Here is an 18326-nt window from a genome sequence, read left to right as displayed (position 1 = left end):
CTTTCACCCAACACATTTAAATAACTGTTAACCTGTTTTCAGCAGTCAGGACCACGTGATTTCCTGAAGACACAAGATGGCCCTAACAGTATAGAAGGGATTCAGTACATCAATAAGTTCCATCTACTCAAGAACAACGATACCTTGATCTAAAGAGACTGCAAAAGAAATGTGCAGAAAGAAACTTCAAATCAATAGGCTTAGCCCAATTCTAATGGGCACAGAGGTCTATTTACATTATCTTTTGTCTTAATTAGCCAGATCTTTAGAACAAAAGTAATTCGAAATCAGACATTCTATCATTCAAGGAATCTGATGAATACCATTCTACCTCTCAAATGACTATTAGATTTACCACAAGTATATTGAGTCTAAAGAACTTGTTGTGGCCTTAGCCATAGTTACTAAAAATTCCTTCAGCCATAACTGTCGCATCACTGACAGTAGTGAGCTGGAGGGGCAGAGCACATTGATTAAGTTCCAAGTCTGACGTTTCACTTGGCCCTCAGCCTAGTTTTTTAAGTGCTGGGCTCAGGAACTAATGCTTATTTTCATTAATAGAACAGTATTTATCTTAGCTGTCTAGAGTTATAAGATGTCGAGAAGATCACATTATTCACAATGAAGAAAATATACCCCCAGAAAATGACTCGCAAAAGGTTGTAGAACATTTTAAAGGAAGACTCCGCAGTCAAGGAGGGATATATCCCTGTGCCGACTGTTTCTTAGCCATTGCTCAGACCCAAGTAAACCCCAGTCTCTCACACCGAAGACAGGGGCCTGAAAGCAGGGAGAAGGCTCAGGGTCATAGGGAGTCATCTCTTGCAGTCAAGGCATGGCTTAGGAATCACTGGCTTCAGAACTGCTTTTACACCCTCATTTCAGCCCCCTTTCTTTTATTTCCTGTTACGTTTCTCTTCTTTTCACCATTCTGTCTCCAATTCAGCCATTCATCCACCGTCAGCCCAGACACTGGACCTGATAGTTGCATAAAACGGCTGCACTTCACAGCCAATGGTGTGGAGCACATTCTACAGCCGATGCTCCTATAACTCCGGCTCGGATGAGTCTGTGGAGGAACCCCAGGCATGGGAGCATGTCCGACTGTGTTCTTAGCCTGACTGTTGGGTGTGGGATCATGCTGAGAACCAAGGGCCGCTCTGGCTCTGCATACGGCTCCTGTGAGTTGAGAGGGCTGCATACTGGGGATGGAGTCTGAGTCTCCAATGAGATTTGCTCTTTCTGGCATTGACCTTTCCCAACACGTGGGATTTGTTTTATTGTCTTGCTTGGGGGCTTCTCCTTAGTATTAGGATGACCTACTGTAATTTCTATTTAAATGCTTCCCAGGCTTCAGGGTGACTGCTCCTAAAGGATGGAGCCCCTAAAGACTTAAATTGGCCTCTGAGCCTTAATGGAAGACTTTTATTCTGAGGCAAATAAAAAATATATTAAGGGTTTTACAAACACAACCTTATGCTTTTATCATTTTCTGCATGCTCCTTCCACTCCACGGTACTTGCCTGAGATTTTTGCTCTCCCCCTCTACCTAATTTTTCTCCTTTTCCTGGGTCTTTCTTGTCCTCAAAGCCCCTCTCATCACTTCTGGCCAGGATTATTTTGCCTCTCACTAAACAGCAGATGTATTCTACTAGAAGGTACAATGCATTGTGCTTACAGCCATCCTCCATTGAATTTGAGCTGGTGAACAGGGCAATGGTGACCTGCACTACTCTGTACCCAGTAATGCAATGAATACAGATGATGTGTAGTTTTGGCAAGTCATAGTGAACCCATTCCCACAGATATGGAGCAAAAGAGGCCCATCCCTTCACTGCCTTCCCGAAGCTTCTTCTTCCTGTCTTGGACCGCTTCACCCACGGAACAAAGTGATCACAATGAACATGGATCACAAGATGATAGGAAGCTACCATGTGAAATGTTCCTGTCCAAATGCCAAGCTCTGATTTGGGAACTCAGTTCTCAGCTTTGCTTAGTGAGACACATAGCGCACTAGAGAATTATGAAGCTACAAAGCTACCCAGTAGCTTAGCTAGACAGCACAGCGATGATGACAGTAAGAGGAGATGTCACAAAGACAACTGGTGTTTCATCTCTCCACCCAGGTGCTTCCGGCATTCCCGTGGGAAAAGGAAGGCAGACCAAGTATGTCACTAGGAAAGAAAGGGGTAGGGACAGACTCCTGGCTGGGAAAGTGCTAGTAGAGAATGAGACTTCAGGAATCAGCCTTCTCAGAAGCCCCTAAAAGCTTGAGGAAGGAAGAGATACGTTGGGTAGAGGAGCTATTTCTGGTGGCAGGTGCCCTTGATTGTGAGAGGAATGCATTATAGTTCAACAGGGAGGGACTTGCTTCTTCCTCTCAAGTTAAAAGTATAGGGATATTTTGTCAGGTATTTGAGTTTGTGGCTCACAAATCTGTACTACCGGGTGATCTCCCTAAACTCCACCCTTTTTCCTCAACATGGGAGGTGTAACTCTGACCATATGTCCCCAGTCGGATTCAGGAGGAGTTCTATCTAGATCTGAGATGACAGAGAGGTATCTGCTCAGCTCCTCCGGGAAAGCGTGTGGACCTGTGGGGCCAAAGGTTGGACAAGGTCCACACCCAAGCTTGAAATGAGAATGCTCCGAATTTTCAAAGAGGTGGCGATTAATGGTAATTAAATTGAATGGTAATTAAAGAGAAACTGTGACCTTCAGACTCACAAAGACCTGAGCTGGAGTTCCAAAAAGCTGCAACTTTACCAGTTTCTCATATGTAAACACAGGGCTATTCATGGAGTCTTTAAGCTGTTCAGTAGAGTCCTGGAGCTGCTTGAAGTTAACACATATAGGAGTTTAGTGGGTGTAACATACAGGGCGCCCACCACTGAGTATGACTTAACTCCAGACTCCAATTCTGAAAGTGTGTCTGTTTAATGCATTTTATCTCTCATAAGGAGGAAAGTAGACTGAGAAGAGATGGTGTAACCACGAAGGCCAGCTAAACTGAGGGAGGTACATATGACCCAACAAAGAAAGGATTCTGATTTCATGGTAGAGAAGGTCAGGGCTGGAGAGAAAGCTCGGTTCTTGAAGCTCTTGCTGAACAGCAGAGAACAGAATGCAGCTAAAGGCTGGGCAGGTGTGGGAACTAGCTACCATTCCAGCCTCAGAGGGGAGAGACAGAGGCTCCCTAGAGCAAGCTGACTATCGAATGAATTATATCGATGAAGTCTAGGCTTCACTGCAAGACCCGGTCTCAAAGCATAAGGTAAAGGGATGTTGGAGGAAGATTCCCAATATCAGCCTCAGAACTCCATATACTTGCAAACATGAGTGAACATGTGCTTGAAAACACACATGCATCCACATACACCACATGAAAAGCAAAGCAAAGAAAGCTCCCAGACATGAATGAATGCAGCCTAAGCTGGCAGAGTAGACTGGACTCACACGCACATAGGTGGCAGCCCAATGTGGAGGGGCGGCACCATGCACCACACATACACTCACACGAAAAGAAGAAAAAGAAGAGGCCGCATCCACTTATAAACATTTTCCCTTAAAATTGAACAAATACAAGTTTAGTGAGCAGGCTATTTGAAAGGAGAAAAAGACGGTTTGTTAACTTTGAGGGACCGCACAAGTTATCAGAGACACATGAAAGCACCAGAGAGAGGCCACTTGGGTAGTACATCAACAGCAATTAGAAGATGAAAAAGTAAAAAGACACAAAAGCAGCAGAAAAGCATTTTCAGCCTCATAAACACAGTCATTTCAAATGAGAACTACTGAGAGCTGGGCTAGTAGCTCAGCTAGCGACATGCTTGCTAGGTGGGCACTGTTCCTAGTACCCACCAAGGTGCACTGATGAGAGCACGAAGTCCTCATGCTGGTGTAGTGGAGACAGGCTGTCCCTAGGCTTGCTGTTAGCTACCTGATGAGTACCAGGTCCACGTGTTGGACCCTATCTCAGAAACAAGGCAGACAGCACCTGCAGTTGACCTGTGGTTCTGCACTCGTTATGATACACACGTGCCCCTGTACATGTGTGTATATCTACTCACCTGTACACAAAGGGCCAGATACACATATACCTACTGGATACCCATGTACATTTTCTTAGTCCACTAATGTTGATGTAACATAATGCCACAGGTTGGGTGGTTTAAACAACAAAAGTTCTGTTTTCACTTGGGTCCGAAGATAAAATTCAGTCACAATGCTGGTCGAGCTCAGTTGGTAGGGAAGCTCCTTATCTTCCTACTGTGAGAAAGCTGCTCTCTTGCTCTGTGCTCATGTGACCTGTCCTCCATGCCTCTGAGTAAGCAGATTTCTCCCTCTTTTATTTTACCCTCACTTCTGAGAAGACCTCTCTAGTCCTCCAAGATTAGGAGCCCCCATGTCCTTTAACCTCAACAGCCTTTTGCTGCTACTTCTGCTGCTTCCAACTGTATCGCAGTGGGCACCAAAGCTTCAACATCCGAATCCCAGAGGCCGTCCTTCAACCCACAGCACACGTGGGTAGTTATATGTATTTGAATATGTCACATGTCAAAGCAGGAGTCAATGCTAACATTGACAACAGCATTTACTGAAATCTTTGCTGGACCCCAGCATGAACCCCAAACCTGTACTTGGGGTGTACATATTCTACTTCCTGTTTGTGCTTGTGCTCTTACCCTTTAGGGGTAGAGACCAACACAGAGTAAGGTGCGGTGCAGTCCCCAACCCCTCTACATTGGGCTGCTACCTATGAGTGTGTGAGTCCAGTCTGTCTATTTTGCTAGCTTAGACTACATTCATTCAAGTCTGGGAGCTTTTCTTTTCTTTTCTTTTCTTTTCTCTCCTTTTCTTTTTGTATTAAAGAGCTTCCAGTTATGCTTTTGTGGATGTGAGTTCCTGGGTCACAGGGCAGACACCTGGTACTCAGGGCGACACCCACAGCAGGCCTAGGACAAGCAGACGGTTGCCATCCTGCTGTATAGGGACTTCAGCTGACTTAGACAAGGTAGCAGGATTGCTGTCTGAGATGTCTGATTTAAGGCATTCCACAGCAGAATACAACCTGTTGAGTGGATTTTAATCCACAGGTACAACCATGTACAAAGGTCAATTCCAGCCAAGTTTCCTCCTTTCAACACACATGATGCATGCATGCGATGAACAATATTAGAAGAACAGAAAAGCAAGTGACTATATCCCAAAGAGATTGGAAGTAGACATTTAATGGTTAGACTCAGAATGGTTAGTGGCATTGAATAGTCATTTAGACGAAAGTATAATGGAGTGTTAAAAAAAAAGTCCTAAATGAATTTTGAGAAAAGACAAAAATATCCTCTGCATTAAAAGGGTAAAGATGGTAATGGAAATGTTTTTAATCAGCCATGTAAGCGTTTAATGCTAGTTCTGTGGCATTGCCGCTGCCCCACGTGTAAGTCAAACTGAAAGGAGGCAGCCTAGAGAGGGGCTGTCCCAGTGTGGATGGAGGGAGACAGACCCTACTCAAGGAGGTCACCAAACCTTACCCTTAAAACCCTGAGTACATGTGTGGCTCTAGCTTTCTGTGATCACAGTAGGGACAGGGGCCATTTCTGCAAAGCTGAGCAGGCGGAAAATGTCAGGTGTGCAAGCCTTCCATCCCTGTGACAACTCGGCCTGAGTCCTGAAGCCTCTTTCACAGCTCATCTCTGCTGGCCATGAGAAGATACACACTCTGAAGCGGGCAAGTCTTGGACTCCGTGACTCTGATGAAGGCCGGTGCCTCTGCTGTGCTGGGTGTGCACATACCCACACGCTGGCCTGTGTGCATGTATGTATGCATGTACCACGCTGTTCCCTGTTCACACGGGGAGGCTAACCAACACAACCCTTTGCACTTCGTGTCCCTAAGTGGGAGTGATCGGCACTGGATTTTTAGATTCCAGTTTATTTTCCCGTTTTCTTCTACATGGTTTTGAGAACTTAAAAAAAATTCAGTGATGGGGACTGAAAGAAGAATTTAGAAAGGTTCGAAAGAGAGCTGGAAGAAGTGATTTAGGTGATTTTAAAACTAAAAGTTTTAAGGAACAGTTAAGCGTGTTGGATTATTCACCTCCAGGAGCCTGTGGGGAGCTGAGTGCTCCAGCTCCCCCCTGTGAGGTGAGTGCTCCAGCTCCTCCCCGTGAGGTGAGTGAGTGTTCCAGCTCCTCCCCACGAGGTGAGTGAGTGCTCCAGCTCCTCCCCGTGAGGTGAGTGCTCCAGCTCCTCCCCATGAGGTGAGTGAGTGCTCCAGCTCCTCCCCACGAGGTGAGTGAGTGCTCCAGCTCCTCCCCGTGAGGTGAGTGAGTGCTCCAGCTTCTCCCCACGAGGTGAGTGAGTGCTCCAGTTCCTCCCCGTGAGGTGAGTGAGTGCTCCAGCTCCTCCCCGTGAGGTGAGTGAGTGCTCCAGCTCCTCCCCACGAGGTGAGTGAGTGCTCCAGCTCCTCCCCACGAGGTGAGTGAGTGCTCCAGCTCCTCCCCACGAGGTGAGTGAGTGCTCCAGCTCCTCCCCACGAGGTGAGTGAGTGCTCCAGCTCCTCCCCATGAGGTGAGTGAGTGCTCTAGCTCCTCCCCACGAGGTGAGTGAGTGCTCCAGCTCCTCCCCAAGACCTCTGACTGTCTTTATGTTTCATGAAGGACAAATACAGTGTGGGGTAGTGGGAGGAGATGACCACACACAGGACAGTGAGGATTGTGGAGAATAGAGACGGGATATGGGGAAAGTCACAGGGCCTCTGAATTACAATTTTAAGGTAAAGCGCACAGTTAGCAAAAATGGCTGATAGTGACCCTGCCTGAACTTAAGCAAGCATGTACACACATGTATGTGAAAGAAATAGGCAGAGACAGGTAGGTACACATGACATGACAACGTACTCTTCAGCGCTATGTTCTGGAGTGGTCAGGGGAAGAGTCAGGGCCTTCTGGCTGCAGACCCAGCATAGACAGGCACACTTCCATATGACTGCCTCCTGCCTGCATCGTGGCACCAAGCTGTCTCTTGTGCTGAGCTCACTGTAGGGTGAAAATCAAACTGAAGTCGCTCTGGGGGCTCTGGGAGGATTTCTACCCCTGCAGTAGGGTGATTGTGCGACAGTTACGTAAGGGGAGAACTGAACCTGCAATGGAGTAGAACAGTCTGCTCTAGTGAGTGGACAGTGAGAAGGCCTTCTCCTGCTGCACATGGGGTCATACATACCACAAAGACAGCTAGGATATAGGAAGGTCAGATATGGGGACTTTTGGTCCCTCCCAGGAGGAACCCGATGAGACAAACCTTCCAGAACTGGTTGGTATAGATGGCCTGTCTACATAAAGCCCCCGGGCATCACCGTACAAAGTCTTGAATTTCCGAGAGAGTCAGTTTTGCTTTCTCCACTTCAGAGACAGGAACCCTGAGCCTCCAAAGGTCTCCTGCACCGTGGCAGGGACAGAGTCAGCTTAAGTCCACGCGTGTTCCAAGTGTGGAGCTTGGAAGTTCAAGTTGTGGGCAGTGATCAGGGATGGTTCGGATATCTTAATTATCCAACTATTTAAGAACCAGGTCTCTAGCCAACCCCTGGTTGTCACAGCATCGGTGGCTCTTAGCAGTATTACAGCTTTAAGCAGCGTTTACTCTGTGGGTGAACACAGCATGCGGTAAAATGATTTAACATCATGAATAAACACATATGCTTGCTTGGGTCCAAATTCTAGAAGTGACAAACCCATTCTCTGGCCCATGATTTAATGGACCAGAAACAAAACTAAAAGGTACATTGTTTACTATGCATGAGCAAATAGCTTCCTTTGCAGCCAGTGGGCTTGGGAAATTGAGGGCTGCAGTTAGAAATGCCAGGTAAAACTGTGCATATCTAGTGTTTATGTATGGGTACAGGGGGTGGGCGCAGGGAAGACAGAGACAGACAGGCACAGAGACAGAGACATGGATACAGGTGGTGGGGGCAGGTGGGGACAGGGGAGATAGAGACAGACAGACACAGAGACACAGAGACAGACAGACACAGAGACAGAGACAGAGAGAAGAGACAAGGCAAGCTTACAGCTTTCTTCCCATACCTTGCAACAACAAGTCTAGAACTAGTTGATAACTGCTACCAGGAGGGAGAAAAAAAATGTTACTGGGGAAATAAACACACGAAACAAGAGGTTAATAAAAGGAGGCCACATGAGGCAGCAGCAGAGAGAAAAACCCAGCTCTCTTCAAACACAGGGTCCTGTGAGCTGGGTTCCCTTGGCTGGAGAGCGGTGTTCCCCAGTAGAGCCGCAGGCCATTTTACTTTTAGGTCTGTTCCTGTTTTATGTTTACATTTTATTTTCTCATTCCCTGTCCTGAATCCCCCTGCCTCCAGCTTCCAGGGCAGTGTTTACAGAGATCTTTACTAGAATGGGGAAGGTGGACGAGACCCTGTTTTCCCTGCTCCCGGAATGTACATTCCGTTTTGTTCCCTCTTCCCAGAGAATAGATAAGTTTACCCAGAAAATAAAAAGCTAATACAACCTTTAGCTCATCAACAAAAAGTATGTCTTGTTGTAGCCAGGAATAAGTTAATAAAACAGAGGAAAGGCTTAGTGGCTTAAAAATAGGCTCCTTGGGGTTATGAAGGGACAATGTTGTTTTTTCTTCCCAGCGTGCAAGGATTTAATTAAGTGATAACAGTCACCTTGGGGTGGCTGCACAAGGAATAATATCTAGGTGGAGGAAAATGCTGAGGAGAGTTGAGTACAGTCAATTTATCTTCAGAGAAGGCAATAGAGGAACAAAGCACAGGCGTCGGGCTGATTGTTTTGCAACGTTTCCACTACTGATAAGCATCAAAAAAGGAAGAAAAAAAAAGGACAGAGATTTGGTATTTTCAGCTTCTGAAATGTATTAAATACATAGAAAGGAAATGAAAAAAAAATGCTCTGAGGTCACATCCTCGTATTGTAATTACAAACAAGTTTGGTAATTATTCCAGCTAAACACAGAACCAGGGGATTTTCGTGTTGACACAGAGGACAGAAACACTGCTGAGTTGTTTACTAAAAAGCAGACACACGGTACTTAGAAAGATTTTGAAGGGAAACCAACAGAAACAAAAACAAAATGAGAGAAACCTTATGAGCTGTAAGAAGGTGAGAGCACAGAGGAAGGCGCGCCCGCCATTTGCCTCAGAAACGCTGCCCTTCTCTAGTCCAAGGTCAGATGTTGGGAGTTTGGGGGAATTAGTACAGCTGCTGATAGACAAACCTTCAGACGGTGACGTCAGCAGCCCTGCAGGGTGATGTTACACACACCTGTCTGGCCCCACAGAGAACGGAATAATAGACACAGGCCACCGGCTTGCTCTGAAGAGACTGAGGCATGCTGGGTGATGAGGTGCAAGCATTGCTTCCACTTACCGTGGGCTTTACAGGACTGGTTTGAAAAAGAGGTTCTTCTTTCTAAAAACACGAAACGAATGGGAGCACAGATCCATGCTGCTCTCCCCCATGGATCTCAAGGCGCGGTGCATCCTTAACCAATCCTAACACAGCCTCTGCTGAAATAGGACACGAGGCACAGAGGTTAAGGCAGCTTCTCTGAGACCATGCAACCTGTTTGCTTCAAAGCTGCATCCACAGTTCCCTTCCTGTGTACTCAATGGCCTTGATGGAGACTGCACAAGTGTACAGGGAGCGATCTCTCAGGTCTCAGGGGCAAGGGAAAGTTCCAGCTTTCAACCTCTGTCCCCAAGCCTCCAGAAACTGCTCAAACTCTACATTTCATCAGTGAAAATCTGAAGCCAGCTGGGCTGGGACGTCTGGCTCCAATCAGGACCAGCCACCCAAAGAACTGTACTGAGAGTCCAAGAGGAACTCAGTTCCTTCCTTCCAGGAGCTTTTTCCGTGCCCATCTTCTTATCTGAGAGCCGAGGAGATGCCCTGACTACCTCCTTCCTTCAGGATATACCTGGAGGGGCCAACAGCTGAAGACCAGATTAAAAAAAGTCAAAATAACAAATAGTTGGGGTGTATTAAGCTTCATGAGATTTAACTATACATATCTTATATTACATGTACTTACATGTACAGATACACATACATAATATGCATATATATACACACACACAATACACACACATACAAATAAAAATGTATCTACATTATCATAGACATAGTCTTAAGTTGCCTTAACATCTGTCACAAGAGACAGTCTACAACTGGTGTTTTTCAAGCTGTTAAAAGAAGTTTCATTTTGATTATGCCTCACGTAAACAAGCACAGGTTGTATTTAGGAGCAATGGGGTTCTTTTCTCAGAGCTCTCCCCACCTTTTCCAAACACTTGTCAGTGTTGTCTGGTAATAATAATAAAAATTCTCACAGGTCTTCTGTGGGTGACAGGTCCCTTTGTGACAACAGATTTTAATACTTGATGAATTGACAGATGTCCAAGGCTGCCTAGTGTAAGAGCTGAATTGTTTAAAGAATTCACTACTTTCCTGTTCCAAAGACACTTGTAGGCTTCTGAAGGTGGAGGTGCGGAGTTCACAGTGTTTGCTATGGGCTGTTCTAACCAGCAGGACAGCAGGTCAGGAGAAAGCCCTGCCTCTCCCCCTGTAGCCAGGGCAAGGTAAATTCTAGAACCTTTAGGCTGGACATTTATAATCTTCCGTGGTTATAGTGTGGAGTCGCTACTTTTTCTAAGATCCTCTTGGATCTTTAGGCCTTCCTTGGACCTAATATTCCAGAGTCCCTCAAAGCAGTAATCAGGGGCATGACTACTTTTCCCGTCATACAGCTCTGTGGGCTCTACCTAGAAAACAGCAGGTGAGAAGCCATTGCCAGGGTTGGGATGTATAAGTCTATTTGAAAGAGTATTCTGCTCACACTCCTGGTTCCTTCCTATGTTTCTTCCTTTTTGATGGCGCGGCCCTTTACCCTCATGGCTGTAGTGATCCCCCAACTATAAGACTAATTTTGTTGCTACTTCATAACTGTAAGTTTGCTACTATTGTTAATTACAATATAAATACCTGTGTATTCCAATGATCTTAGGCAAGCAACCCCTATGAAAGGATCATTAGAGCGGTTTTGACACACAGGTTGAGAACCACTGTCTTAAAGGATATTCAGTGGCATAGGGACATTCAGTCCATACACTCGGCACTACGTAAAGATATAACCGTATTCCTCTTACATCCTCTAACAGCACAAGAGAGACCTGGCCTTGCCTTGGTTTCAGAGCCACACAAGGTGACCTTCGCAAGCTTTTGGCCCTAGATCCTGTAACTCCATTATGAAGCAAGGAAAATTACAATTCTTCAAATACACATAGTTGCCGTTATAATCTACCTGGGAGGGGTTGGTGGCTGGAGCCTGAAGCCAGCAGCTTAGACATTCCATGCTGGCTTTACTCAGTGCCATCAGGCCTGTGGGGACCACAGCCCACTTTTCTCTACAGTGCCTTGTCTCCCAATGTGGCCCCCTAGCATGGTCCCCAGGGCTACTCATGGGTCACTCTTCTTCCTGCCAATGTCTCCTGAGTCCTTACTGTCCTGACAGTGGGGATTCCATGGTGGAGTGATTGAGAAGTGGCTGACTGAATGAACTGGCCCATCTGAACGAGAGGTGTGATGCCCGTGGCCCGTGACGCAACGTGTGTCATCCTTTACGCTAAAGTTTCTCAATGACATTGCTCATTTAGTGTCACTGTCATCATTCGAGGCGGTTAGCTCTAGCGGTGGGAGATTTAAAAATGAGGTCAGTGAACTCCTTGGCATACAGGTTTAATATTCAAAGAGGCTTTGGTTTCACTATAAAGTAAGGGCCAATCCAATTAATGTCCACTAATCTATGTACCTGCCGTATTCTCAAACAACTGGCCAATTAAAAGCGCATGCCTGTGTTGAAACCCCTGATTGCTATTCCTACCAACCACACACCCCAGGAGATTCTCCCTGTTTGAGCCTGTCACAGTGAGACACCGAGTTGTTTCATTTCCATCCTTAAAAGTTGTGACTTGGCTAGTGCATTTTTAACACCTGCCATAAATTAGGGCGGCTGCCTCTGTTAAATACACAACAATTAAACAAGAAATATCAAGGTAAGCAGGACCTGCGTGCTTCTTGATGTTAAGCATGCAGGAGACACAGATGATGGTTTCTTTAAACAATAGAAGATTAAATTTCTCTTTTCGGGGTGGATAGGCTGTTGATGGGGACAGACAGACAAATGCCATCGTCTATTTATGCTAGATACATTAATCTCCAGTTCATGCTCATTATGACTGTGTGAAATAGTTCCAGGCCTTGCATTGTTTTTCTTAATATAGCTGTATTGCTGATGTATGAAAATATCCCAGGGAAAAAAATAGCCCGGTAATTGGATAGGCAGTCGGGAAAATGTACACCAATTTCCTTTCCAAATAGACAAGTAGCTGAATTTCTAGGCATTGTGTGAACCACACATATGTAGCAAGTTGGCCAAAGCTTTGGCCATCTTTTATGTAGCATTCAAATCCATTATCTCATTTGTTGGCTAACAGGAAAAACCTGGCTCTCTCTTCTGTGAATTATAAGGCATTAGCTTTACCACACCCCAAAGCAGAAGTTTAAAAGTACAACAGCAAGGACTTCCAAAAGCACACAGTGGCACAGAAGGTAACAATGAAAGCCACTTCCCAGGCAAAAAAAATGCCCGGCATCTTCAAAAACCCAGCACTGTGGTGTCATTTTTACCCTTGGCGCTTTAGCCTTGAAGCTCCCATTAACGCTGATGGGAGCAGCGCGGCCACAGCCCATGCATCAAGTTGAGAAAACGCTCCTTAAGATCAGTTCTGACTCCAGTGTTAGAGCACAAATCACGATAATATTTCTCTATCTCTGAACTTCATTGGGAAAAATACAATCCAGTACTCCATATGCCCATAAATTATGACTGTCCACTCCCTGCTTATGACTAGGACTCATTCCACACAGAAAATAAAGATCTTCTTAAATAATATTTTAAACAAAAAAGTTTTAAAATAAATAAGAACTGTAATTCTGTTAGCCTATCATTGAACTTTTTTTTACAAAAAAATTCTAAACAATTTAGTGTCATTATAATCCTAACAAGGATGCATCCATTGCTAAAATGCATTTTACATATTTTTGAGCATCTTCAGGTTCAAATCCTGCCATACACAAGAGACGTAGATCTGCTTATGATGGTTCGTTCTAATTGTAGATTCTCTTGGTGGAATTCAGCTGCTTGGAGAAGTCATGTAACAGCCCAGATCAGGAGCCTCAGGGCTCACTTGGGGAGTTTTACTCTGCCCAACAGCCCAAAAGAGCATTCCTGACCCTCATGCCTGTGTTGAATGCACGGGTCTCTAAATGTAGTCTCCCAGCCCAGGAGCAAAGATAAAGTGTGGCTGGATCCTTGGAACCTATCATTGAGGAGAGAAGAAGAATGCACACTCCGTGTTCAAAACAGGCAGATCTTCATGAATGGAAGACAATGTATTTTTTTTTTAAATAGTGTCTTATTATGAGTTTCAATGGGTTCTAAGGGCCCTTAAATAATGGCGATGTACTCTTTTAAAAAAACATTGAGTAATTTGTCTCCTTTGCAGAAAATCCACAAACTAGTAACAAATACTAGTTTGCAGAAAATGCAAACTAGTAACAAAATAGCAAATACAGGCCATCGGTAACCCAGGGAGAAGTCCCGTGAATGTTCCATTAAACACGTTTTAGTTGATTAACTCGCCAAGTATTTGTTGAGCAACTACTTACTATTTTCTGGGCTCTGACCTCACGCTAGAGCGGAAGACAGTGAGTAACTAGACAGGAGCTCACGTTCTCTCAAGAGGTACAGTGCACCGAACACTCTTTTAAAGGTCATATTGTACTCTGCGTGACCTGACCTCACAGAAGGAGACAGGAGTCACTTAGCCCAAAGGTCTGGCAGCTCTACACCTCCTCTGGTCCCTCTGACACCAGTTGTACTCACGCAGCCACCTTAGTCTGTAACACTGACCTCATATTAATCTTCGGTCAAATGTATTTGGATTCCATACAACAAGGGTTCCATACAACTCGGCTCTTCTCTGGAGTGATGGAGAAAAGAGGACGGCAGGATCATTTCAGGAACTACTCGGGGTCCTTTTCACAAGTGCTTAAATGCTCCTTTGCATGAGTGGATATGTATTTCACAATATGGAGTCCATGTAAATGTTATATGTTAGGCCACAAAGGGTCAAACAGCAAATGACATTTCGCTGACTTTATTTCAGTTCCTTTCAGCATCTCTGATGGGCTCTTCTGAGAATAACAGTAGGTTCTGTTTGCTCCTGCATCATGCTAACATGCTCAGCTTATGAGGAGCACTGTGTCCTGTGGCTTTAAAATAGCTACAGAACAAGTCCCGGAAAGGGGAATTTCCTAGAACCAAGGGGAGCCATTCCCACAGGCTGGGCCATAGCAGGGGCTCATCCCACTCCCCGCTGTGCTGGGTGAGAGCTGCTGCTTAGCCTGTGTTAGAATTTACACCCCCCTCCTAGGCCTCATCAGAGACACACCGTGTGGCCATGGTGCAAACTCCAGATACCTTTTATTTATTTATTTTCAGGAATAAATAAAAATGCACTTGGTTTGTAGGAAAGAAGAGATTAAATGCCCACACAGAGGTTGTAATATGAAGAAACACACAAAAGATTTGAACCTCAAGTAATGTGAGGCGGCCATGCTCTTCCTGTCTTAAGCTTTGTGGGCTCTACCTAGAAAACGGCAGGTGAGAAGCCATTGCCAGGGTTGGGATGTGCAAGTCTATTTGAAAGAGTATTCTGCTCACACTCCTGGTTCCTTCCTATGTTTCTACAATGCCCAGCTCCTGGTGATTGTGTTATTAAGGGATTTGGCCACAAAAACCTGACTACCCATACAAAGAGACACACTGTTTATCATCTTCAGGAGGGGCCAGAGGAGGTGTAAGCCAGGCCCATTCTGCAGTGAGAATTCAGGGTGTCTAGCAGTTACTCTGCCTGATGCTGGCCCCCTGCCATGGTCACAGACAAACAGTACTGGTACCAGGGATACTGCCTCTGGCTCTGTGAGACAGTGACATCACACAGCTAGTGTTCTTATCAATTTGGTTATATTGGCCAATAACTGCTACAGAGCAGGCCATAAATCCTCCCTGTAGTCTTTATATTGGATTATGACACTGAACAAAATAAAATAAAACAAGTATGCTTGTCACAGTGTCTAGCTGATTGAATAAATGTCAAAAAGATTTGGTAACATTTTGAAAATAAAGACTACCCTTTTGTAAGTCACAATGTACATTATTATATAGGATACAGTATCCCGAAAATACTGTGTGTACACTTTGCATCCATAAACATTTGACACATAAATCATATATTCACACATGGATAGTCTATAGCTTGTCCTTTTGAATTTAACATGTCCCTAATATCTTTTGAGTTACTCATGTGGGATTATGACTTTTTAAGTAGTATAATATTTCACAATATATTAAGCCATTTCTCAATTGAAAGTGATCTCAAAATTTGGGGCAATTGTAGGCAATACAAAAGCAGGCTCATGTTAATATTTCTGTGACATAATAGTCTTCAAATTGGGATTACTCAGTCTATTGTTGTAGATGCCTTTGTCTTGGCCTTTTTGGGCAACTGTCTTCTAGAAGGTGGTAGAAATAGCAGCATGAACACCAAGCTCTTTATGTTCTTAACAGCATTTGCTCTTCCCAGTCTTTCCATACTATGCCAATCAGTGACAAAGATCCCCCTTCACTGGTGTTAATCTGCAGCCTTGCTGTGTCTCCTCTGGCTGTTTCTGTTTCTGTGCTCAATGCCTTTTTTAGTTTTGTAAGTTGAGTGTGTAGGAGGTGGTGGGGCATGTGCGTGCGGATCACGTGTACACAAATGCCTTTAGAGGCCAGAATTGGGTGCCTGATGCCCTGTAAGCCACCCAACATGGGTCTTGGTTCCTTGGGAAGAACAGTCAGCACTCTTAGGCATTGAGCCATCTCTCCAGCCCACCCTCCTTAGCCACACCTTTTTACTAATACAATACTTCTTTTCTTCATGAATTGATACATGATTTTATATAGCTCAGATATTAGTTCTTTATGTATTTGTTGGATCTGTAAAGGAAAATTCCAGGAAGGAGGCTGTCTGCCTTACAAACACTTCAAGGACTCTAGAGATTGGAATGTTGCTGATCTGATAACCTAATTACAATTTCTTTGGGAGGGGGATCATCCATGGTGCCCTAAAGAGACATTCCTTGCCCATCTCTGTATTAAACTTAACATTCTGATAAAAAAAAAAAAAACTCTGGAATGCATTATCAAAACCCTATTACCTACTAATGGAAGGGCTACAAAGGTATCAGAAATCATCTGAGGCCTCTCCTGCTGTAACCGACCTCTAATGTTTCTCCAAACACACTCTGAAATTGCCTTGACTCACAGCATTCTTTGCTTGCTACTGATTAACTACACGAAGCTGCTTCCAGGTTGGAACATGGAACCCAGAGTTACCTAACTCCATGTTCCCGGGCCATGATCATTAAAATTTGACTTCAGAAGAAGCTCTTACTCCCTTTGAGGTAGGAGCTGATTTTGCATTCATGGCTCTATGATACTTAAGCCTGGTGCTTAACTTCATTTGTGGTCCCTTTATGACGCCTCCTCCAAGTGAGAACCAAATCCTTTCTCCTGCCACATCTAACACTGGCATCTACCAGTGGTCAGTCTCAGCTCTTGACTCTTGAATTACTGGGGCGGTTTTTCAGGGAGGGCTTCACAAAACCCACATTCAGCATGCAATCTTTTACTATTAACTCAGACTCATCTTTAAAATCCCATTTTCAGGGACAAATCTGGCTTTTCTAGGACCATGGACCAACACAGTTTGGGAGACTGCTCAGAAAGCAAAGACTACAGGTTCTTTCTCAGGCAGAGTCTTGTCTGCTTCCAATTCTGCTTTTAGGAGCAGAAAGTTTGCTACACTGGAGGAAAAAGAATTCTGTAGGAGAGAGGATGGCAGCAGTTCCTCTGTACCTAGGGTTCCTGGCGATGTAGAGACATGGGGTACAGAGACTTCAGGCCCATCAGGCACCCCTCGACTTCCTTCTTCCTACATGTCTGCTTAGTAAGTAGCTGAAGAGACAGTAGCCTGGATTCAAATCCTCAGTCACCGAAGAACCTTGCAAGCTTGAGAAAGCCACATCTTGCCTCTCAAATTAGGCTTTAAGCTTAGATAAGGCACAGTGGTGTGGTAAATCAGCCAGGCTCAGTCCTGACTCCTGTCCACTGGTGCCCTCTGACCCCACAGCAGTGCCAGAACGCTCAGGGCCCGGAAGCCTCAGGAAGGAGAGGATGTTTATCCTTTACTTAAGTAGTGGAGGCTGACGGCAGCACTGACAGAAGCTCACAAAGATCAAAGAATGAAGAACCTGAGGAAGGGCTAAAAATCAAAACAAATAAAAATATAATTCTGAATTTAGAAAGAAGTGAAAAATTGCAGATTCTTTAAAGGTGTTAGTTGATCAGCTATACTACATTTTCCCCATTTATCAGCTTCTGGCCTAGAGTCTTTAGTTCAAGATTTATTTTAATCCTAATTTTTCAGAAAGGACCTGCTTCAGCCATGACACTGAGAACTACAGCTATAGCTGGGGTTTTTCTAAAATCTGCAAATTTAAACCGAGACTGTGAAGGTGCCAAATTGCCCAATTATAGGAGACAAAAGACCTAAGACATGAGCAGACATTTCCAGAGGACATAGAAATGGCGAACACTCAAGTCAAAATACTGCCAGCCATTACCAAAAAGCAAAGAAAAACCACAAGGAGTTAGGCTGAAATGTATCAGGGAAATTCTGACAATTCCAAGTGTTGACAGGGGCACAGAGCAACATTAGTGGTGGGAAAGAAAACCAATCCAGCCACTTTAACACAGTTTGGCATTATCTTAGAGAGTTAAATATATGCCATGCTGAGTCAGATGGCCTGGAATCCTGCCCTTAAGAATCTGTCCTAAGAGAAGATAGACCTGTGCATAGATGCTTATGGAAAAACCCATTCATTGGTGACAACATATTGGACCAATCCAAATGTCCCTTGGCGCTTTCCTAGAGTGGATAGAGTGTTGTACTTTTGGCTGCATGCTGAAATATGACTGAGCAGTAAACATGTGAATTGCTGGTATGAATCTCAGAGTATTATGGTGAGTGAAAGAAGCCATTATCCAAAGGGCGTACACTATAGGACTCGGTTTATGTAGTAGTCTCGCACAAAGCTACAGTATGGGAGAAATGCAGGGGC

General features: G+C 44.7%; 1 protein-coding gene across 7 annotated transcripts in view; it reads right to left on the bottom strand.

The window, feature by feature from the left end:
- Npas3 (neuronal PAS domain protein 3) overlaps positions 1–18326 on the bottom strand; it is an 824663-nt gene that overhangs the window by 258827 nt on the left and 547510 nt on the right.

This window comes from Rattus norvegicus, chromosome 6 (assembly GCF_021556685.1).
Source record: "Rattus norvegicus strain SHRSP/BbbUtx chromosome 6, alternate assembly SHRSP_T2T, whole genome shotgun sequence".
Classification (NCBI taxonomy): domain Eukaryota; kingdom Metazoa; phylum Chordata; class Mammalia; order Rodentia; family Muridae; genus Rattus; species Rattus norvegicus.
Note: the sequence above shows the minus strand (reverse complement) of the source record. Positions and strands in the feature narration are given on the sequence as shown.